Source organism: Ambystoma mexicanum, chromosome 5q (genome assembly GCF_040938575.1).
Source record: "Ambystoma mexicanum isolate Mex_15411 chromosome 5q, UKY_AmexF1_1, whole genome shotgun sequence".
Lineage (NCBI taxonomy): Eukaryota > Metazoa > Chordata > Amphibia > Caudata > Ambystomatidae > Ambystoma > Ambystoma mexicanum.
The window spans coordinates 212,994,981-213,018,904 of record NC_090933.1 but is presented as its reverse complement, the minus strand read 5'-3'; the positions used below and the strand labels follow the sequence as shown (position 1 = coordinate 213,018,904).

Here is a 23,924-nt window from a genome sequence, read left to right as displayed (position 1 = left end):
TGGTTGAAGGTTGTACCTCAAAGCTCCAGGTACTGAATGGTCGATGAACAAAGGATCATTAGTTTCTGAAGGAACAGTGTCATCTGATTCAGAAGAAGAAGTAAGAACTTTGTCCCCAGGTCCCAAAGACCCAGGAAGTGGTTTTGTCTCACTTTTGGCATTGATCATGATAGGCACATGATGATTGGTCTCCTTCTTATCGCTCTGATCGAGAGGCAATGGCACTCGTTTCACGTGCGTTGCATGTATCCAATGTTTCTTGCTGGACACCCATACAGCGGTCTACGTAGCCAATAGGACTTGATAAGGCCCCTTCCAGCGTGGCGCAAGGCACATTTTCCTCTCGAAATTCTTCAATAGGACCGACTCTTCAGGCCGAATTCGATGGCCTGGGCCTGTGTATTTCTCAGGTAGGGCTGCTCGAACCTGTTGGTGAATCACACACAAGTTTTTAGTCAACTGGCCACAGTAATCGGACAGTAATGGGTATTTGATGTCAGCCAACTTTCTAGGTCTCGGTGCATTCCTTACGTTTGCAGGCCTTCCCGTAATGATTTTGTATGGGGAAAGTCCTGTTTTTGACTGTGCGGATGTCCACATCGAAAGCAAGGTTATTGGTAAAGCGTTAGGCCACTTTAAATTACTGTGCGCACACACCTTTGCTAGTTTATTCTTCAAAATACTGTTGTGGCGTTCCACCAAACCGGCACTCTGAGGATTTCTCGCTGAGTGAAAACATTTATCGATTTGTAATCCCGCACAGATCTGCAGAATAATGTCAGCGATAAAGTGCTGTCCGTTGTCGGACCAAATGACTCTCAGCAGACCAAACGTAGGAAAATATTCCTTTTAACATGGCTTTGGCCATCGACAGAACAGTATTGTCTTTCAGGGGGAAAGCTTCGACCCATTGGCAAAGGCACAAATCACAAATCACAACTAACACGTACCTATAATTCTGGCAGAGTTCCAGCTCGATAAAGTCCAAATTAATCACTTCGAATAGCATGGAGGGAGGTCCAAAACGTCTCTTTGGTGTTGCTGTGCCCTTCCCAATGTTGTGTTGTAAACATATCATAAAACTCAATGTTCGGCAATTTTCGAGATATTGTTATTGTACCAGACATGATCTAAATGCTGGCATATCTTTTTCGCACATGTGTGCTGGACTATGAGCCATAGTGACTACGGCAGTAACATAAGCATTGGGCAGAATCCATCTTTGCTTCTCATTGTCCACCCAAAACCCCTCAACATCCAACCCTGCCAGACCATTCCCCCATTGGTTGATCTCCTATGCTGTTGCTTCAGCCTGAATTTCTTTCATACTGTTGACCCCTTCTTCCATTGAATTAGTGCCAATAACTCATTTAGCCGAGTCTAACACATACATTCCTGAGTGTGGATAGGTGGCAGTCTGTTTAGCAATTCTGTCGGAAAAAGCGTTAACTTTTCCTACATCGTCCGTCACTTTCTAGTGTGCAGCGCTTTTCATTATCGCCAACTGCGTAGGAAGCGCTGGTGCTGATAACAATTGTACTATCAGATTACCATGTTGAATTTTGGTGCTATGTGATGTCAAAAATCCACTCTCCGCCCATAATCACCCAAAATTGTGAACAACTCCAAAGGCATACTGGCTGTTGGTATAGATGTTTACACAAGTCCCTCAGAGAGTTTGCATGCCCTCGTCAATGCAAAAATCTCTGCAGCCTGAGCGGAATGATGTGGTATCTTTCTGCTCTCAACAATGCCTGTGGTAATTGCATAGGCAGCAGTGGAAGTACCGCTTAAAACAAGAACCATCACAAAATAGATCTCCATCCGGAGAATTTAAAGGTGTATCGCTCAAATCAATTCTGCCCTTCGTTTCTTGATCTGTAACATATAGGCAATCATGGGACATGTCATTTATTGCGGTCATCCTCTTGTGGAGACTGCATTAGTTCAGCCCGATTCAAAATACAATATCTTTTAATTTGGATGTCCATTGCAGATAGAATCATCTTGCATCTCGTTAATTGATCAGAAGTGAGATGATGTGTGTTTGTTCTGATTGATAGAACATCAACAGAGTGAGGGACCATCACAGTCAAAGAATGACCTAAAACCATACCCGAACTTTGTTTCACTGACGCAGCAGCCGCAGCTCGCAAACTTTTCGGCAAAGCGCATGCAGCAGGGTGCAACGTGGAGGAAAAGTAGCCGCCCGGTCTGCTCTTTCCCCCATGTTCCTGTGTCAATACAGCCAAAGCACAACCCTCGCGCTCATGCACATATAAAACATAATTTGGTGTGCCCAAAACTGGCGCTAAACACAAAGCAGCCTTAAGCAGATAAAAAGCGTTCTGGCAATCCATGTCCCATGGCAAAGGCAAAGGAAGATCCTTCTTTGTCATTGCTAACATGGGTTTAATCAAAAGCAAAAAAATAGGGATCCACTTTCTACAGTTTGAAGCCATGCCAATTAGGGCTCTAAATACTTTCTGGTGTTTGGAACAGACAAGTCAGAGATGCTCCGTATACGTTCAGGTGTCAGCCGTCTTCCCTCCTTTGACAGGCTAAAAAAGGCGACCTCCTGTCTACAATACTGAAACTTCTTCAATTATGCTTTGTGTCCATGTGTAGCTAAATGAATTGGCAATAAAGCAGTACCCTCCTTGCAAGCGTCTTCAGAATCTGCAGCAATGAGCAAGTCGTCAATGAACTTCAGCAATGTGCAGGTTGACGGCAGCTCAAGCATATCAAGCTGTTCTTTCAATGCCCTAATGTTTTTGCTTTGACTCTGTGTAACCCTGAGGAACGCATATGAATGTGAAGGAGCATCCACCTAAGGTAAACGCAAACAGATACCTACTATCTGGGTGTACAGGAATGCTAAAGAAAGCATTCTTTAAATCAATAACAAAATGTTTGGCTGAAGCCAGAATCATAGTTAAGATAGTCGTACCATCGGGGACAATCTGAAACTGTGGCATAACAATCTTGTTAATTACGCGCAAATCAATTATAAAAAAAAGTCGGGCAAGACATTATCCCCTTTCTTATATGCAGGTAGAATCGGGCTATTACACACACTTCAGAACTTTGTTCAATCATACCTTGGTGTATAAAGTCTGAAACAATACTCTTCAATGCATGCTCACCTTCTACTGAAATTTTGTACTGTGGAATGCGGGGCAGCGTAATACCTTTCTTCAAAATTATTCATACTGGCTCAACGTTCAAAATGCCAACATAATTATCTTTCACTGGCCACAAGTGTGTTGGCACCTCACTGAATTCACTTGGCAAAGGCATAGACAAAAATTGTGAAGCGGAACTCTGTTGGGGAGAAATCATCAAGTACACTCCATCTGGAGAACAATAAATCTCAGCATTCAATTTCTTCATCAGATTTAAACCTAACAAATTTTCGCCGCAATTCGTTGTCAACAAAAATGGACATGAATCGGTAAACGGTCCCAATGCAATCGGTACCGGCCGAGAGACCAGACTAACTACTGGTTTACCAGAGAACCCTACAGAAACAGTTCTCTTCCTGGACAGTGGGATATCTGGAACCCTCATATGATCAATGGAGCACTTCTGTGCCCCGGTATTCACTAGAAAAAGGTGCTCCCTATTCCCCACCTTCATCTCAACCTACAGCCCCTTCTGAGCTACGGGGATAGGTATTGGCTCCGGACTCTGCTTCGGGCTGTCCTAGCGAAACAGCTCGTCAGATGTGAAATCTTCAGTGAAATATGCGTGAGTCGAATTATCGAAAACATTCCCATGTTTTGTGGCTGTCCCCCTCCCTAACTTCATATGTTTGTATCTTCTGGCTGGTTTTGCTGATTTTGCGCGAATTGGTATCTATCTGCACAGCATCGGCTACTCTGCCTGTTGTGAGAAACCAGAAGGTGTCTCACCCGCTAATCCACGCAGATCTCGCTCTCGGGTGGCCAGGGCAAGGCCATCCCCTTTAGATCCAGAACCTGCGGGTGGACCAGTGCGGGAGGATCACCTGGGTGAGGGTTCTTTGGGGAGTGGAAGTGGGACGCCTGATGGTGAGATGCAGTATCCCTCTCTTCTCTGTAACATCTTTACCCCATCCTACCAGGTAGGATATATGGAAACTCTAGCCCCAGGCACCTCTTTTCCTTCACAAACACTTTCACACAGATAGCCCGCTCTGGGAGAAAACAGACTCGCACCCGAGCCGTGTACCTGAGGCAATTACTAACAATCACTCACACCTGACTTCCATTAAACTTCCCCACACGGATAAAAAGTGGAGCATGAAAGCACACTGAGTGAGGCAATGCACTCAAAGGTACAGCAGTTACGAGTCAGCAGCTGAACGAGGGGAGTAAGACAGCAAACCATGGAGGGTACGTAAGAAGGGAAGCACCTGTGACCTTTTCGGCAAGATGCTGTTACTTTCAAGAATCCTTCAAGGCAGAAAGTGTAAGGCCGGGAAACCAGACTGAAGAATCCTGAATTGTGTGTCGGAGATGCCGAAGGCCCTCCCGCGTAACTGACCAAGGCGGGGAAGAGCAGCAGAGGAACAGCAGAACCTGCAGTATCATCCCTGGGTCCACAAACAAAGAAGTGACTGAGAGATCAACCCAGCGGTGAGTTGGGGAGGCCAATGCAAGACCGGTCTGTGTTGGAGTCAAGGGTGCAAGCTGCAACATTGTATAACGAGCTCTGGAATTAACATTGTTAAACAAATGTGATAAAAGATACGTGTAAAGCTAAACTGGTGAGGAATGTTTGAACTTGAGAAGGAAAGATACAATATCGTTGACCCAGTGGTCCGGCACTGTGAATGTGCTCAATCGAAAGTCTCTGTAAGGTATCCCGCCAAGAGAAACTAAAGTAGAAGATTGGTGAGAACAATTGTGTGAAGTGAATCAAAGTGGTCCTGCGACGGTTTAAGCAAAACCCATCGCACATTTGAAAGTCTTCGATTCTAATATCAAGAGGAGCTGAGCCCGACCGAGGGGGATCCGTGGTCAGAGCCCGACCGAGGGAGACCACTTGTGAATGTGAAACCCCTAACAAAGGAAAGGAACTTTTGTTTTTTTGTTTGTTACGTCAGGCTCTCTGCAATAAGAGACCGTCATTGGGAGAGGGTCTTTGGCAGAAGGTCCTGATGCCTATATTTTTAACTGTTACCTCGTGGCCGAGAAGCCAGAGTGTGTGCGAAGCTCGCACGTGCCGCCTTGCCCCGTGTTGAAAACGTGGGGAAGGGAAGCCAACTTCTCAACCATCCTGACATATTCTTTCTTCAGCACTTTCCTTTTGCATACATTGTTATCCCACACCGTTTGTATTTAGAAGTAAGGATTGGCAATAGGTTTATTAGTATAGGCCCTATTATTTTGACAGAGACTCCACTAGAACTGCGTTGTTTATTATTTGATGGTCGTAGCTTGCTCCCATCGTTAGATTTAGGTTTATATAGGCGTTCAACCAACCTATTTGATGTTCAATAAACACCATCAAACTGTGATCACGTGTCTGTCTTCACTGTTTGATACCAGGCATTCCTGACACTGTCCACACTTGCAGATTATTTCCTTGTTCCATACTAGTATTTAAGACTGTTTACCCTACCTTTAGTTTCTTCTTAAACAGACCTTCTTGATCCTGAAACTGCTTTCTAGTTTTCCTTTTCCCTTTTTGTTCACTGGTGCTTCAGACCATGACTTAGTCACCACCTTGCATCCTAGCTCACTCACTTTTATGGTGCTTCACGTGCTCCTGTGAACTTTGCCACCTAACCGACTGTGAACCGGTTTCATACAAACCAGCAAATGGCAGCAGCTGCAAAAGGTGGCGGCACCCAGCTGCAGCCTTTATTGCAAGCCTTGAAGGCATTCCAGGACAAGCTAGATTTATTAGAGCGAACTAATGATAGCCTCTGTGTTTAGTTGAACTCCCTGCACGCTCAGGTATAACATGCCACTGGGGGAATGTTTCCAACAGAATCCTTGCTTGCTAGCATCTGAGAAATTCGGAATTGGCCCACCAGAAGTTGTTTGTATTTGTGAACCAATGTCAGATGGAGTTTTTATTCTTGGCAGCTGCATTCTTGACTGACAAGTCCAAAATAGCATAAGTGTTGGGAAACATGACAGAAAATGCTTCCAATTGGCCTACTCCACTCCTCACCTCAAATCACATCTCAACATTAACCTTTGTGGACTTTGAGAATAGCCAAAGGTAACCTTCCAAGGAGGTCCCCTTCATAAATCCATGGTGCAGGAGTTCTTTGAGCTCTTAAGTGTGTTGGGATCTTGCCAGTTACATTAAATAGCTGACTACTGAATCCGATTGGAATGATGATGCTTTGGGAGCATCATTTCGCAAAGGTGTGAGAAAAGAGCTACTAATCGGAGTGATCTTGCGTACCATTACGTTCTAATAGACCGAACTGTCTAGATTGCTCAGCGCCTCAAGATGGATGCCAAGAAAGATGAAAGCAACAGGCTCCCAGATGCATGAAATAAGTCCTACACCCACAACCGCAAAATACTATTTCCAGAACCTATACAACTAGCATGAAGCATGTGCCCTCCCCTTATCTAAAGAGTGGAGGCGTTGAGTCAAACATTTCTGTAAATATATCAATAGGAGTGGCCATTTTATTTTTTTTTTTTTAAAAGGCCTGACCCGTCTGCTCCAGGAAAATTAAACTGCTTGTCCATAAATATGTATAATATAGCCACTATTAAAACTAGGTGAGTTCAACAATACAGCCAATGCTGAATCTCAGAGAAATACCAGAGTATAATCACTGCCAGGTGAATTTCAGAATATAGTCAATGTTGAACTCTGTTGAATTTTGCGATATAACCACTGTTGAATCTAGGAGAATTATAGAGTATAGCTACTCTTGAATCTGGATGCTTAACCAGAGCATAACCACCCTGGTAATAAACTAGGGTACACTCTTTGACCACAACAACCCTTAATCTGACTAAGGTAGCACTGCCTCCTAGCAGCTGTGGGCTACACCACATTGAAGTGCATTTCCTCCCACAGGACAGTACGGATGTAAGACTGGTAACATCTGGTAACAATCGAGAACCTGGCCACCGCAGGAAGGTCACTGGCTCTGTGATCCAGACACAACCAATAAGCTGCGGGATCCCCCCACACTCCCCAAGGAGGAACGGGCACACAGGACCCCACGAGGCAAGAATTAACCACAATACTTCGACATGCCTTGAATTAAAATGCTTGGGTTCTCATATTTGTCTTTTAAATGGTAGAGTTTTTCAAGCTACTTGAAGCTCACTATAGCTTTGCTGGTGTTTTCTAAGCATGCCTCAATGCTTCAACCGCAAAGCTTTCGGACTATACTGCACAGATGATTCCCTACCAATGGTGAAACTTGTCTGCATTCTTAAACGGTCTGCGTTGTTTGCAAAAGCGATGTATAAAATAGTACTGCCGTGAAAAGTAAGAACATTTTGTGGTGCCTAAAGGCTTTCGTTTGGGGTCATTATCAAATCTGCAATGCTTTACTCATGTGATTCCAAATTGAGGTGAACTTCTATTGGTGGCTACTGGTTTGCTGTGTGGTATGCATTACTTGGCTTCAATGATTTATTCTATTTCTTTTGAATAGAAAATGTAGGCGTATTAACATTTTTTTATCAAAAAAATGCAAAGACCACTAGTAGCAAGCTATTCATTTTGTTCTAATAATTTATAGCACATTGCAACATCTAAATGTAAAATATTTGATATGGGGAATGTCTGTGAAAAGAACAGCTCAACGCAAGCTGGTATGTTGCTCTTTTGACTTTGTCTGCAGGCCCACCAGGACCCCAGCAAACAGCTCCTGAACAGCTGGCTTCTCAACCGTCCGTTCCCTGTCTCACGAGCCTACATGGAACCCCCAGGTGAGCTTGTGAGACAGGAATGTTCAAACAAAGCAAAACTATACTTACAAATCATTATATCTCCCTCCCCAGGAGCAAACAGAACTGAATCCCAGAGGCGATAAAGAGAGAAAAGAAAACAATTAAAACCAAGAGAACAATATAATGTTAACCTCTTAAATGCCAGGCTATTATTGAAGTCTATTTAAAAAGGACGAGTATACTCGTCCTTGGAGAAAACAAAAACAAACAGTAAGAATATTCATTGGACATAATCCTGCATCCAGCTAGGTTTGCGTGCAAGCCTCTTTGAGCTACTCTCTCTACAGATCCCACTCTCACTCTCCCTGACAGCAGGACACAACCCTTCATCCACCCCAGACTCATTGTTGATTTCAAACTCCTCACTTCCAACTTGCTCATCATTCACTCCCTTAACTCCATCACTTTCGCCATCCCCCATTGTCTCAGCTCTTGCTAAATTGCCCTGGGACCACACTTCTCCACCTTCCAAAATGACAACACCCACAGCAGAGACCTTCTTGGGTCCAATAAGTTTACTATCCACTCACTTTTGTGTGACTCTGGGATTCTTCACTAACACCCAATCTCCTACTGTCCACTCCCTCTTTTTCACACACTCTCTCCTGTCAAAGTGCTTTTTATTGATATTCTGCCCCTGCTTAATAAGTCTCATAACGGCATCTCTATCCACTACAACTGCCCCTGCCAATCCTAACCAACCTGGGCATAGCCTAGTTCCTGGCTCCCTACCCTTAATTGATACGAAGAGAGATACCTTAGTGATGGAATGAGGGGTAGTTAAAGAACTCCACATCATGTGATCTAGCACATCGTTCCATGGCTGTCCAGTACGCATCGCAAGCTGAATACCTCCCTTGATATAACTGTTGGCTCTCTCCACCAAACCATTGGCCCTGGGGTGATAGAGTACTGTCCTAGTATGTTTGATGCCACGACCTTCTAAAAATGTCTTCATAAATTGGGAGACAAACTGAACACTATTGTCGGACACTGAGGGACAGCCCTCCCTAGGGAATCCTTTTTCTTTTTTTTTTTTAAACTTTTTTTTTATTAGTGGTCGCAGAAGATACACAGCACTTATCCCCTCATGTTCATAGTTACAACAGTTATATGATACATATCTCATTTGAATATTGAAGATTAAACAGTCTTGTCATCAGAAATCATGTCACACAAGTACATTCTGAAGGGGCCCCATATGTCTTTGGGCTTACGTGCAGCTGGCCGGGTAAGGACAAATTGTTCCTCTGATTCGTTTACATATGTTAGCTCCCGAAGGAAATGTTTCACGATCTGTGGACCAGTACTTTTCCAATTTTGTAAAATTCATTTTTTGGCCACCGCACATGAGATGTTATACAGTCTCCTGGTCTTTTCGGAGCACTTGCCTATATCACCAAATAGGTATTTCTGTGGGGTTAGTACAGGGGGCACCTGTGTAATTTCTTCTAACATCTCCGCCACCTCCCTCCAGAAGCCAGCCACCAACGGGCACTCCCAGTACATGTGTAATGCTCCAGCCTGGGGTGCTATACATTTGGGGCATTCACCCGAACCGTCCATCGTGAATTTGGCTATTTTAGCAATTTATTTGGCAATGTAGCCTATTTAAAATTTTAAACTGAATTAAACGCAGACCAGCATTTAAGGATACCCTTTTGGTGAGCGAGCAATATCTGTCCCAGGTTTTTATCATCAATGGGGGTCTGTAGACCCCTTTCCCACTTGTCTTTAACTAAATTTGTGGGAGGGGTATGTGCCTGGACCGCCGTATATAGTTTGGAAATCCCAAGACTGTCTCTGGCAGTTGCCACCTGCCTACAAGGATGTGTAAGGGGTTCATCTGGTAAGAGTGGCCAGCGTATCTGGAAAGCTGACCTCATGCAATAATATTGGAGTGTCCTAAGTGGTCCCCTGCTGAATGCCCCCAGCACGTCTTTTAGAGTTGCAAATTTCCCGTTAATGAACATGTCTCCTAGTTTCATTTCTTTATAGGGATCCCAGGACTCCTGCAGGCTGCTATCATGTGCTGGAGGTATGCCCGAGTAGTTCCAAAGGAAAACTTGTGGGTTAAAAGGGTTTTCCACGCCCAGTCTTTGGAATATAGCCTTCCATGCCCTGACCGTGCAGCTCACTGGATTATACTTGCATGTGTCTCTATAGCGTGTATCGAAAATTACAGACTGTATATTCGTGGGATGTGTGGTGTATTCTTCTATCCATGCGTGGGGCGGATAATTGGTGTCATCGTACCAGTATTTTGCAAATTGAGCTTGGGCAACATAGTAATACAATTCAAAATCAGGCGCCGCCAGAGGAGTATGGTTCATTCATTTTTTCCCACCCTATTCTCGCAATTCCCCCGTTCCAAAGGAAAGTTACCGCCATTTATGAAGCCTATCAAAGAAAGGGCGTCCCGGCCATTTAGGGATGTTCACGAAAAAGTATAGTCATTTGGGTAAAACTATCATCTTAAGGACTGCGACTCTGCCATATAGTGAGATTGGAAGACACCCCCACATCAGTAATTTGGTATTTAACGTGTGTAAAGCGTTTTCATTATTGTCTGTGTATAATGTATGTCCATCGTTGGAGTCAAGAACCCCCAGGTATCTGATAGTTTGGTCGGACCATTTAAGTCCACACTGGGTAGCTGGACATTTGGTTGCCGGTGTGAGTGGGAATATCTCTGATTTGGCATTATTTATAGTGTATCCAGAGTAGACTGAAAATTCCTGGATCTCCGACATTATGGGTATATTTTTTTCTGGTTCCCTAACATATAAGAGCGTATCATCCGCATATAGGGAAATTAGTTGGGTAGCGCCCTTCAGGTTTATTCCTTTGTCTGAGTGTCTAATTGTGATTTCCATTGGCTCTATTGTGAGCACGAATAATATAGGCAAGAATGGGCACCCTTGCCTAGTGCCCCTCCGCAAAAGGAATAATTCAGAGATGGATTGGTTTAATACCCTAGCACCAGGTTCCGTGTATAGCAGCTTCACATATCTAATAAAATTAGGGCCCATCCCAAATGCTTCCAGAACCGCCAACAAATAAGCCAATGACACAGAATCAAAGGCCTTTTCGGCATCCAGGGATATGGCCACTGCATTTCTTCCAGGGTCTATCTGTGCCATAATGCCAAAAAGTCTACGGAGATCGAGGGCCGTAGATCCTGTGGGGATAAATCTGTTTTGGTCGGGATGGACAAGTGTCGGGACTGCTGGCAAAAGCCGATTGGCCAGTACTTTTGCAAATATCTTGGCATCGGTATTTATAAGGGATAGGGGCCTATAGGAAGATATGTCTTGGGGGATTGGGGCGACGAGGCTTAGGGAGCACGGTTATTACAGCCTCTCTCATTCTCGGCGGTAGTATATTGCTCTGGAGGGCTTCCTCCCAAACCTGCAACAGCACTGGTACCAGCTCCTCGCGGAACTCTTTATAGAATTCGGCCCCCAATAAGTCTGACCCTGGGGCCTTACCCAACGTCAGTGCCTTAACCGCATCAGCAATTTCCTCAGCGGTCACAGGCTGTTCTATTGCCAGTCGGGCATCCTCAAAGTTTTGGCATTGAGAGTGCCTCTAGGTAGGACTTAATTTCAGTGTCTGTTTTAGTATCTTTGTTTCTATATAGTTCTTGGTAAAATTTAGCAAATTCATTATTGATCCCCTTTTCACCCAGAAGAACCTCCCCTTGTGATGTTTGTATGCTCGTAATCTGGTTGGATTGCCTATCCTGTTTAAGTAAATTGGAAAATGTCCTCTCAGCCTTGTTCCCTTCACCATATCTGCCGGCGCGGACCGGTGCCGCCATATAGCTCACTTCTCTGGTGGCCAACGTGTTAAATTCTTCTAGCTGAGTCTAGATTTCAGCCAGTATTGTCTTGTCTTGTGTGAGAGTGTAGGTCTTTTCAAGTTCCCCCAATCTTAAAGGATTCCCAGACAGTGGAGTATCTGTCGACAGATCCGGTATTGTTGGCAAAAAACTCTGCGATTTCTATATGCAATTCCTCCACCACCACAGGGTCGCCCAGCATTCCTCCCGGCATTCTCCCATCTTTTAACTGGTCCAGGGGAATCACCAACCTCTACCTCCATTACGACCGGGGAATGATCAGATAGTGTACAGGATAGTATTTTGCATGTTTTCAGTGTCGTAACCACAGCAGGGGAGGTAAACCAATAGTCGATTCTAGACTCAGAGTCATGAGCCGAGGAGTATTGTGTGTATCCCCTGCTGTCCGGATGCAGCACGCGCCAGCCGTCAACAAGAGAAAGCTGTGATAGAATGTGTTTCAGGGTAACAACAGTTTTGTTAGGTGCTCTGACAATAACGCTGGACCTCTCCAGCTTGCGGTCCATGGCCACATTGAAATCCCCACCCCATATTATAGTGGTCACATTGATTGAAATAATTAACTGATACATATTCATGTAAAAAGCAGGGTCATCAACATTTGGTCCATATGTGTTAAACAATATGTAACTATAGCATATTGAACCAACCCTACTTTGGTGAAGCCTAGATTAAGTTCTCGAGTATGCCAACAATACACAGATAAATCGGTCTGACAGCGGTTCCTACCATGACTTCGTCAAGACAGGTGCAAGAGTGGATTGCACCGTTCCCAGACGAGAGAGAGGATTCACCTGGAACTCCCTGCGCGGAAAGCACAAAAAGGCTATTCCCCGAAGAGAACCCCAGGGAAACCCTCAAGGGGGAAAAAAAACGTGTGCTGAGCTGCTAGGGAGCGTTGATAAACACCTTCCTTCTCTATGAACCAGCCGGGTTGTTCTTGCTTTCAGGTGGAGTAGCTGCATGTTCTATTTTGCCAAGCTGTACAATATGTTAAAGAACAATCATTAGCAAAAGAACTGTCAAGAAGATGGATAACAGATACTACCAGGAGTCTCCCCGGCCCTTACCGAATATGCAATAAGAACTGGAATCTCAATGACGGATGTAGAGGAGGAAGTTCCCTGAGCCTTCTAATGCTAAGATACAAAACAGAGGTTGCAGAATAGTCTGATAACAGAACTCTATACTGTTGAACACATGAAAAACAAAGCCTATCCACCTAAATGGAGAGAAAGCCGCGCCTCCTTGTATGAAAGAGAAGGATTGCGAATCGAGTCCGGAAAGGTATTCTGGGAATGGTGGTTCCGGAGATTGTAAATACTAATCCCGTGACCAATGCTGCTTCCTAAAGGGAGAGGAAAGAAATCGGAAATCTAACAAGGTCTCACCGACAGTAGAAGTAGAAAAGACTCACTAATGCTATTAAACACCTAAGCCACGCCTACCGGTATGTAGAAAACCGGAACTGGAAACAGAAACTGATGGAACAGAACTGAGGGCGGATCGCACGCGTCCACCGAAGAAAGTCCTTGACCCTTGAAAAAGGCAGAAAAGAAAAGGTGAGTAAGCTACCACAGCTGACAGAATTCTAACTGATCAGAATCAGAAGGAAACTTTAGGAGGAGCCCTGATGCGTACTCACGGAGTGTCTTGGAGTCTCTAGCAGAGTGGTGACGCGACGTGCAGTCCGTGTTCACCTCTTTTAATGCGTCGACGTTGCTCACTCCTTCCTGTGGATGCGTAGAGAACGTATTAACAACTAGCCCGGCAATGCCTGAATCTGCCCGAGCCGTCGTAAACCAAGTAAAGTCCCGTTTGCCAGGCACATTCCATGATGAAATGGTGGAAACCATTACACAATAACATTTCCTGGCCAGCGTTCTCACCCCAAACCAGTACATTTCTGCCGAGCTGGTCAATTTTCTGGCCCAACAGTTTGAACCCCATGCCCGGATGAATAAGAGTGACGACCCCCCTGGACTGGGATGAGTAATTAGTGTGTAACCTCAGCTTGCCCCATTTGGGCAATATGTGTAGGTTGTTCGTATCTATTGTGTGTGTTTCCTGCAACATCACGATCTGCGGACCGTGCCTGGCGATATAGTTGCTCACTTTTTTAGTCTTCAATCGATTGTTCAGACTCCTTACATTCCACGATAGTAGCTTTACCTTTAGCCCGTCACCAGTGCTTTATAGGGAAATGTTCTGACTGTATCTCATATCTTGATAGCATAATATGCGTATAGTGTGGGTGGTGCTAGCATCTGTGTAACCACTGATTTAACCAATAATCTGTTTCCTTCATACCCTTCTCAGGACTGGGCTCCATACCATGGGGTTCAGTCACCGTTTCAAAACATAAGTCTATATACCAACAACAAAACATTGTTTACCCTCTACCCACCCACCCTCCCTCCCTCCCTCATCATCACCCCCAACTTGACGATGCTCCCTCTTCAACTTGGGGAATATTCCAGGGGTAGGTAGCCATGTTGCTCCACATGACCGCCAACTCCGGGTCTCACCACCCCACCGATCAATAAAACATGGGGCCATCCTCGAAGCCGCCAGACTCGTTTCGGGTCAAGGAAGGATCAGTTAGCCCGACCATATCTGCACTTGGTATGTGACCTTAATCCGCTGAACGGGGTCTATTGTTCTGCACGGGTCTGCCCCCTGTGGGAGGAAGGGGTATAGAGGACGCTATATAGGCTAAGGCTTCAGTCGGATTTTTAAAAAAATGTGCTCTTCCTGCATGTTGAATCCTCATCTTGGCTGGGAACATTAAGGCGTATGTGATCTGGTGCGCTTTCAAGAGTTTCTTAACTGGTTCGTAAGATCGTCTACTTGCCTGAACCGCAGAGGAGCAGTCTGGGTATATATGTATTCGGGTTTTCCTCAAATTGCAGCGTTCCAGCCTCCCTTGCCAGGCGCAGGATTGTGTCTCTGTCTCTGTAGTTGCGGAGACGTGCAATTATCGTACGTGGTCGTGCACCTGGTTTGGGTACCAGAGCCAGCATACAATGTGCTCTTTGGACCAGGAAATGATCAGAGAATGCCTCAGGACCAAACAAGGATCTGAACAGCGTTTCCAGTTGCTTCACCATTTGTTTTTTTCCAAAGGATTCCGCTACGCCGACCACTCGAACGTTGTTTCTCCTCGATCTGGATTCGAGGTCTTCACATTTGTTTTGCAGCTTGTTCATTGTTTCTTTAATTTGGGAAATGTCGTGACTGTGGTGAGCAATAGTATCCTCATTAGCGCTTATTCTATTTTCAGTTTCTGTGATGCATGCGCTCTTTGTCTATTCTGGCCCTCATGGAGTCTATAGTAGCCACTATTTCATCCAGCTTCATATTTACTGCCAAGAACCCATTTTGCACCAGCGTTGTCAGTTTATCTTCACGCTCCCCCCCTTCAGGTTCTCCCATCACAGTGGGTTCCGAGTGTATTTCCGGTGTAGTAGCTTGGCCTTGGCTGCTAGTTTAAGTGTCCATTGGGCCTTTCTTTTTGCTACCAGGGGTCTTGGATGTCTTGCGTGTTTTATGTGGTTCCCCCATGGCAGCGAAGAGCAGTGTGCTGTTCCTACTTGCACCGGTATGAATGTTGAGGCAATGATTTTCTATAGGTGCTCACACCGTCACCATGTGATTCGCCTGTCCAGGTAGGAATGGGGTTCTAGGTGTGTTTGTGATTTTCTCTTTAATTTGTCTCCAGAGAGTGTTGGCACGAATGGACTGTGCCCTTCCACGTATTTAATATTTGGTTGTATTATCTTGCGGCCTTGAATGCAGTCTTTGATTATGGAGCCAATGCGCGTCACAGGTGTTTCTTTTTCCATTGGTAGAGGGCCGTGGGGGCAGTCTCTGCGTGCCTCCAGGTAGTTGGGGGCCGTAATACTTCAGGCGTGGAGCAGTGTTGTGGCTCCCATACAACAAGTACTCAACGATGCAGCACCCCTTGAAATTATAGTGCGTCTCCCCGGACCGACCCACAATATCCCTGAAGGCTGGCTGTGCCGCCCCGCACCCTCCACGGGGGTCAGTGCACCTCAAGGCAGGATGTTGTTGCACTCGCCAATGTTCGGCGGACAACGCGTTCACTGAGCCTAGAATGTCCCTTTTTACAGGCAACGGCAGCGGCCCTCCCCGCCGGCAACAAGTATTTATTGCTGCTTAAGCCGCACGGCTGAGCCACGGTTCGGGCGGGAGACACAAGCGCAACAGGGCCAAGCCCGCCACAAAGTGTTCCACCCGTACCTCGCACCTCCGGTACCTTATTAGGGGATGAGCGTGGGCGCAGTGCCGTGCCAGGGAGTTGAAGCGCATGTCGTGCAATTCAGGATCTGCCTTGAGATCTCGTCCGATCACCATGCACGGGAGGGCGAAGGGCGCCTTTTCCCCCTTTGTATTTCTTCAGCTGGAGCTCCCCGTGGGTCTCAGACGAGCACGGGGACCTTTGGTGAGTGTTTTAGCGCCGCACTCCTCGCAGCCTATACCAGTCCAATCTAGTGTATGAGCCTAGGCGCAAACCGCTGCCGCAGGCTCCTCCCACCTGTGGCCTGCAGCACTCCTGCGTCCCAGGCAAATGGGTGGATCCGCCTGGTTCCATCAGCCGTATCGCCTCAGCGCCAGGTGTCGGCCAGTTTCCCCACGGCCATATCTTGGCGTATTTAGGTCGTAGCTGCCTAGGATTTTCTCTGGTTCTCCAGCATGGGGTCTGGCATGGATTCACATGCTCATGAATATTCCCCGTCGTCAGGCTGGGAATCCTCGGTAAAGAAAAAACCAGTATCAGTTTCGTTTCTGATCTGTCTTTCGTAGTAATAACCAATCACTGGTCTCTGCATCATACTGACCACAGCCAATGACTGCCCTCTACCTAAGCACCGCCTCTGGCAGCCATCTTCAGATTTTTACCGCATGTTCATGTGTTGGGATCCTCGTGCTATTGCTCTCGAGCGTTAGTGCTTTTTTTCGCGCTTTTTCACAAAAAACTTCAATTCTTTCGGTCAAAAGAGCCTCAAGCTCCACCGATCCTACATCCGATCAACGGGGACCCGTGTCGGATTCGTCTGTGCCCCTCAAGGGTGAAGATTTCGTCGAGCTACACTTCGGAGGACTCCAGAAGCTTCTCAGGCCCGGTCTCGGAGATGGCCCAGGAGAAGGGAAGCTCGACGCCCGGAAAGCTGTTCAGGGTCTGCCCTGGATGCCAGCTGCAGAACGTCTTTAAGGAAGACGAACACTCTTTCTGCCTTTACTGCCTTCATGAGGACAAAACGCACGTGGAGAAGGATTGTGCGTTTTGCGGCAACATGTCGGAACGGACCATGAACGACCGTCATCAACGTCTCACCAACTGGCTGGAGGGTAAGAGCCCGTCTGGCGAGAAGAAGCATTTGGGATGAGGGCCTTTCCCTCCTCAAGAACCCTTCCACTACGCCAGCTAGAAGAGACCGGTACGAGAAAAAGTACCGGGTCCCGGACACGGCCCCCCTATGCCTCCGGGCGCAGCCTACCCCTGACTCCGTCGTCTCCGCGGCAGCCAGGAAGAAAGCGGGGGGGGGTGCGGCCTCCACATCGACTTCCCCGCCGGACGGCGAGGGAAAGAAATTGGATGCTATGGGACGTAGAGTCATCTCGTCGGCAGCGACGACGATTAAAGCGGCCAACGCCTTGGCTATCGTGGCCCGCTACGACAGGGAGCTCTGGTACAAGATAGCTCCCCTGCTGGATTTTCTACCGGACGACAAGAGGGCGGAGGCCCTTGAGATCCTCCAGGAAGGTGAAGTGGCTTCGGACCACGCCATCACCGTGGCGACGGACATTGCCGACACTGGGTTCCGCCAGCTGGGCAACGGCGTTTGCCTTCGACGTCGTGGATGGCTCAAAGCTACGGACTTTCGGCAGGATGTCCAGACCAGAGTCCTGGACATGCCCTTCGACGGGAACAACCTGTTTGGGAAGACAGTGGACGATTCCCTTCAGGCCATCAAGGCGGATACTGAGACGGCCCGGGCCCTTGGAGTCCTGCAGCAACGACGGACGCCCTTTCGGAGCGGCGGAGGCAAGGGCGCCTCCAAAGGTTCCGGCGGCGGTTTCGCTTCCTACCGTCAAGCGGCCCGCTTGTCGTCGCAAGAGGCCTACAGAGGACGAGGCAAGTCTAGCGGACCCCGCCGTCGTCGCCAAGGAGGTCAAGGCGGCAAGGCCGCGTCCAAGCAGGATTGAACCGGCCCTGGGGTCGGGCCCCCACCGAAGCACCCCGGTGGGAGGCCGGCTGGCGGGCTTCGTCAGCGTGTGGGAGTCCATCTCCACCGACCGTTGGGTGCTGGACGCCCTGGCCCGGGGCCACGCGCTCGAGTTTCAAAGAAGGTGCCCGCGCGTCCCCCCCGTGGCCAGGAAAGAACTTCACGTCCCTCAACTTCTCCTGGAGGTAAAGGCGATGCTCAGAAAGGGCGCCATCGAACTCGTCCCAAAGAGGCTTCGGGGCTCCGGAGTCTACTCGCGATACTTCCTCGTGAAGAAGAAGACGGGAGGATGGCGCCCCATCCTGGACCTGCGACGGCTGAACAAGTTCATCAAGGCGCAGAAGTTCCGGATGGTCACCCTCCAGCACGTCCTGGGTCAACTGGAGGAAGGAGACTTCCTATCGTCGTTGGATTTGGAGGATGCCTACTTCCACATTCCCATCCTAATGGGGCACCGAAAATTCCTCAGGTTCGTGGTCCAAGGGCGTCATTACCAGTTCAAAGCCCTTCCCTTCGGACTACGGTCGGCACCCAGGGTATTCACCAAGTGCCTCGCACCGGTGGCGGCGCAGCTGCGCCGCGAGGGGATTCACGTCTACCCCTACCTGGACGACTGGCTCATCCGCGCCAAGACGAAGGAGCTCGCCGTGGTCCACACGGCAAGGACCGTCCAACTCCTCACGGACCTGGGATTCTCCGTGAACTACGCCAAATCCCACCTGGTGCCCGCGCAAGTCGCACTGTTTCTGGGAGCGAGGCTCGACACAGTGTCCCTTCTGGCCTCCCCGTCGGAGGAGAGGACCAGGACCATCTTGGGCAAGGTGCAACGGATGTTGGTGGCCGACGCGGCCAAAGTGAGATCCATCAAGTCCCTCCTCGGGATATGTCTTCCTGCATCTACCTCATTCCCATGTGCAGGCTCCGGATGCGCCCGTTGCAAGAATTCCTGGATGCGCGCTGGATCCAGACGACGGGCAGCTTCGAGGAAAGGATCAAGCTCGACGAGAGTTTCCGACGAGCGATACGGTGGTGGGGCACCCGCGCGCATCTGACGGCGGGCATGGACTTCCAGACCCCAGCCCACCAGGAGACTGTGACCACGGATGCCTCCCTGGAAGGGTGGGGAGCGCACACCGAAAATCTGCACGCGAGGGGACTCTGGCTCCCGACGGAGAAGTCCCTGCATATCAACGTCCTGGAGCTCCGTGCAGTGTTTTGGGCCCTCAGGTCCTTCCTTCCGTCCCTCAAGGGCAAGGTGGTGAGGATCTTCACCGACAACACCACCACCATGTTTTACATCAGGAAACAGGGCGGAACCAGGTCCCCAGCGCTGTCCAAGGAGGCGCAGGACCTGTGGCATTGGGCCGTCGCCCAAGGGATTTTTCTGGTGCCGTTTCATCTGGCAGGGATAAAAAACACCATCGCCGACTCACTCAGCAGGGAGCTGCGCTCGTGCCACGAGTGGGAACTACGGCAGGATCTGGTGGATCGCCTCTTCCGACGGTGGGGCACACCCCAGATCGACCTGTTCGCGACGGCGACGAACACCAAGTGCCGGAGGTTCGCCAGCAGGTTTCCCCAGACGAGGAGCATGGGCGATGCTTTCTCGTTCCCCTGGGAGGGCCTGTTCCTCTACGCGTTCCCTCCCTTGCCTCTGCTAATCCGGCTCGTCAACCAGCTCAAGAGGTCACGGTGCAGGATGATCCTCGTCGCACCTGCGTGGCCGAGGCAGATATGGTTCCCGGACCTTCTGGACTTGTCAGCGTCCCCGCCGATCAAGCTGCCGGCGGACGCGGATCTACTCTCCAGGGAAGGAGGCGCCATCCTCCACCACGACCCGAAGTCGCTGAACTTGCAGGCCTGGCTCCTGCAGCGCTAGAGTTTGGAGGATACGACATACCGGCCGATTGCAGAGAGGTTCTTGCAAAGGCCAGGGCGTCCTCGACTCTTAAATGCTACGGACACAAATGGTAGAGGTTCTCTGTCTGGTGCCACGCACAGAAGATTAACCCTCTACGGATTACGGCTCCCCAAGTACTGCCGTACCTGCTGACGCTGGCCAAAGCTGGTTTGGCACACGCGTCCATCAAGATTCATCTTGCTGCGATCTCCCGATACACCAGAACCACGGGGCGGACGTCCTTGTGGTCTCATCGTCTGGTGAAAGAGTTCATGAAGGGACTGTTCAGATCGTTCCCGCCGGTGAAGGCTCCGGCCCCGGCGTGGGAGCTCAACGTGGTGCTGACCAAGCTCATGGGACCTCCGTTCGAGCCTCTGCACTCGGCCCCGTTGAAGTTTCTATCGTGGAAAACAGCTTTTCTTGTGGCCATCACCTCCGCACGACGAGTGGGAGAGATCCAGGCCCTTTCCTGCAAGGCCCCGTACTTGACTTTCCACGACACGAGGGTAGTGCTCAGGACGCTCCCCTCCTTCATGCCCAAGGTACCGTCGGACTTCCATCTCAACGAACCCTTGGTGTTACCTGTGTTCTTCCCGTCGCCTTCGTCGCCGGCTGAGAGGACTTTGCACTCGCTGGATGTAGCTAGAGCGCTGAAGTTCTACGTGGACCGCACGAAGTGCTTTCGGAAGACGTCACAACTCTTTGTGAACTTTGGACCTGTCAATCAGGGGAAGGCTCTCTCGAAGGCTTCCATTTCCAGATGGCTCTCCGGCTGTATCATGTACTGTCACCGGTTGGCAAACCGACCGCTGCCTGGCCGTCCGAGAGCCCATTCCACCAGAGCGATCGCAGCTACCACGGCGTTCCTATCTGGTGTGCCCCTGCTGGACATATGCAGGGCTGCTACGTGGAGGTCGACGCACACCTTCACGAAATTCTACTGCGTCGACCGGGATTCCAGGGAGGAGTCCAGGGTCGGCCAAGCAGTGCTGCGCAACCTGTTCGCCTGAGGTGAGCCTGGTGAGGAGGTAAGATGCTTAATGTTGAGTTGATGTGATGCTTAATGTTGAGCCTTTGCCACCTCCCGTGGTTGTGCATGTGTGTACTGCTATGTATTCTTTATTCATGAGCATGTGAATCCATGCCAGACCCCATGCTGGAGAAGGAACAAGTTACTTACCTGTAACTGTTGTTCTCCAGCATGGGTCTGGCATGGATTCACATGCGAACCCTCCCGCCTACCCCTCTGCGGCTCTTCACTTGGTCATACTGCCACTTCACGTGCTTCCAAATCTGAAGATGGCTGCCAGAGGCGGTGCTTAGGTAGAGGGCAGTCATTGGCTGTGGTCAGTATGACGCAGAGACCAGTGATTGGTTATTACTACGAAAGACAGATCAGAAACGAAACTGATACTGGTTTTTTCTTTACCGAGGATTCCCAGCCTGACGACGGGGAATATTCATGAGCATGTGAATCCATGCCAGACCCATGCTGGAGAACAACAGTTACAGGTAAGTAACTTGTTCCTTATGCCCCAGCGCCTGGGTCGTTGGCAGCGCAGCTTTCCGGCCTCTTAGGCAGCCTCAGGACGGATGAATTAGCACAGGATATTATGGTGGAGTGGGAGCTCTGAAATCAGGCAGCCATTTTCCTTGTGCGCAACAGCGCCCCCCACCCCACTTGGGAATACTTTTTCTAAGAAAATAACCAAATCCCTAGATGTCACCTCCCTGATGCCTTCCCACTCCACCCATTTGGAATGGATGTCTAGAAGGACAAAAATGTACTTTAATCCGTCACCCAAACCTGCCACAGGTCCCAAAATATCCACAGCCAGCTTTTGCCACGGTTGAACCGGAACTGTATTCGGAATCGGCGGTGCCTCACGTACAACTTTGTTTTTGTCACTTACTTGGCAAGAACTACCATTTTTTTACAAACCCCTCCGCCATCCTGTTCTTTCTGGGCCACCAGTAACTCTGTTTCAATCTCCTTTTGGTAGCCCCCTCACCTAGATGACCTTGATGGGCCAGTTCTAACAAAGCCATCCTCACACCTTCTGGAGGGTAAATGCACCTCACTCTTCGTCTGCTTTCTACCATGCTCAACTCCTCTCTAATTTCCCACCAAGTTTTAAACCTCTTCTAAATTATCTCCTTGTTAGGCCATGCACCAACAGTCCACTGCTTAATAAGCCTAAGATCCCCATCTACAAGCTTGGCCTGTTCCCATTCCCCATGGTCCACACTGACCAACTCAGAAACAACACCTACAACACCTTCTTCACTTTCCCGAACTTGCTCTGATAGGCTCTGTTCCACAGGCATTCTTGAAAGGCAATCTGCCACCACATTTTTGCTTCCCGGCAAATAGCTCACCTCAAAATCGTACAATTGAAGACTAAAACCCCATCTGCTTATCCTTGGAGATCCCACAGCCCACCTGCCACTATCAAACAACTGCTTCAGTGGTTTGTGGTCTGATCTCGCAATAAACCTCCTTCCCCATAAGAAGAATTTAAAGTGATTGACAGCCCAGAACATAGCTAATGCTTCCCTATCTATTACAGAATAATTCTCCTCGGCTCCTTTGAGGGTCCTAGAGGCAAATGCAATAACTCTCTCCACCTTATTGGCATCATACTGTATTAGAGTAGTACCTAACCCTAACATACTGGCATGTACCACCAGCAGAGTCTTATCCTTGGGATCAAATTTCCCAATTGAAGGTGCTTGTACAATCCCTTCTTTGATTTTACTGAAAGCGTCCTCACATTCTGTGGACTATTGAAATTTAGCACCTTTCCTCAATAAAAGTCTCAGCGGAGTCGATATGCTAGCAAAGTCCTTAAAAAACTTATGGTAATACTCTGCTAAGCCCAGGAATGATCTAACCTGATCCTTGTCCGAAGGACATGGGGCCTTCTCGGTAGCATCCACCAAGCACGATTTGGGTCTGATCCCTTGATTCGACACCACATGACCTAGGTACTCAACGCTATCCACAGTCTACACTTACTCCTCCTTACTGTCAGTCCTGCCTCCTCCAGCCTGGACAGTACACCTCTCAGCACCTCATCATGTTTCTCACAGCATTCAGAAAATCCCAAGATATCACCTTTGTAAATGATCACATTGGAAACACCCTTCATCACTGTCTCCATCACTCTCTGAAAGACAGCTGCTACCGATGCCAGACCGAACGGCATCCTACAATATTTGAATGTTCCTTCAGTAGTGATAAAAGCAGTCAGATGTTGACAATCCTCTGGAAGTGGAACATGGTGATAAGCTTGCGTCAAGTCAGTCACTGAAAAAATATTCACCTTGCTCAAAGTAGACAGCTTCTCACTTATTATGGGTAGAGGATGACGGTCTAACAGAATGTTCCTGTTGAGGTCTCTCAAGTTCACGCATAATCTTATATCATTGCTGGTCTTTGACGCTATAACAACTGGAGACAGCCTCTCCGACCATTCAATCCTTTCGATGATGACTCTCTGAAGTAGAGATTCAATCTCTGCCTTGACCTTGCTATTGAGATTCTGGAGAACTGGTCTGACTTTGTGCCCTCTTGGAACGGCACCTCTTCTTGGTTGAATTTTGTGCTCAAATCCCTTCAACCTTCCGAGGTCCTCTGAAAACACACTTGGGAACTCTTTTTCCCAACTATCCCTCACCTCTGCAATTGTGACAGGGAACTCAGCATTGGCTTGTATGCGTATGCCCAATTTCTTCTGCTCGCTCCATCCTAAGAGTGATGATCCTTCCCTTGCAACAATGATCTCGGCGTCAGAACTCCTGCCCTTAAATTTGATGGTGGCAGGATACTTCCCTAGCACGTCTATCTTGACGTTCCCGTATTTGTAAGGTTCAATTTCAGCTGTTTTAAATGCTCCATCTTCCCATTAATACAGTTTTCAAAGGTCTGCCTTGACATAATTGTCCACGGTGAACTGTCCACTTTCATAGTCCCTACCCTG

The 23,924-nt window shown here is 48.3% G+C and overlaps 1 protein-coding gene across 6 annotated transcripts in view; it reads left to right on the top strand.

Annotated features, from left to right (window-relative positions):
* Nucleotides 1-23,924, top strand: part of ZNF236 (zinc finger protein 236) — a 2,444,547-nt gene that overhangs the window by 112,991 nt on the left and 2,307,632 nt on the right. Inside the window, exon 1 of one of the 6 annotated variants that reach the window (XM_069620727.1) lies at nucleotides 7,817-7,904. The exons of the other annotated variants lie outside the window; for them this stretch is intronic. The gene's annotated coding sequence lies outside the window, so the exon portion shown is untranslated. Of the gene's footprint in view, nucleotides 1-7,816; nucleotides 7,905-23,924 lie in introns of those variants that run through there. 6 annotated transcript variants of the gene reach the window in all.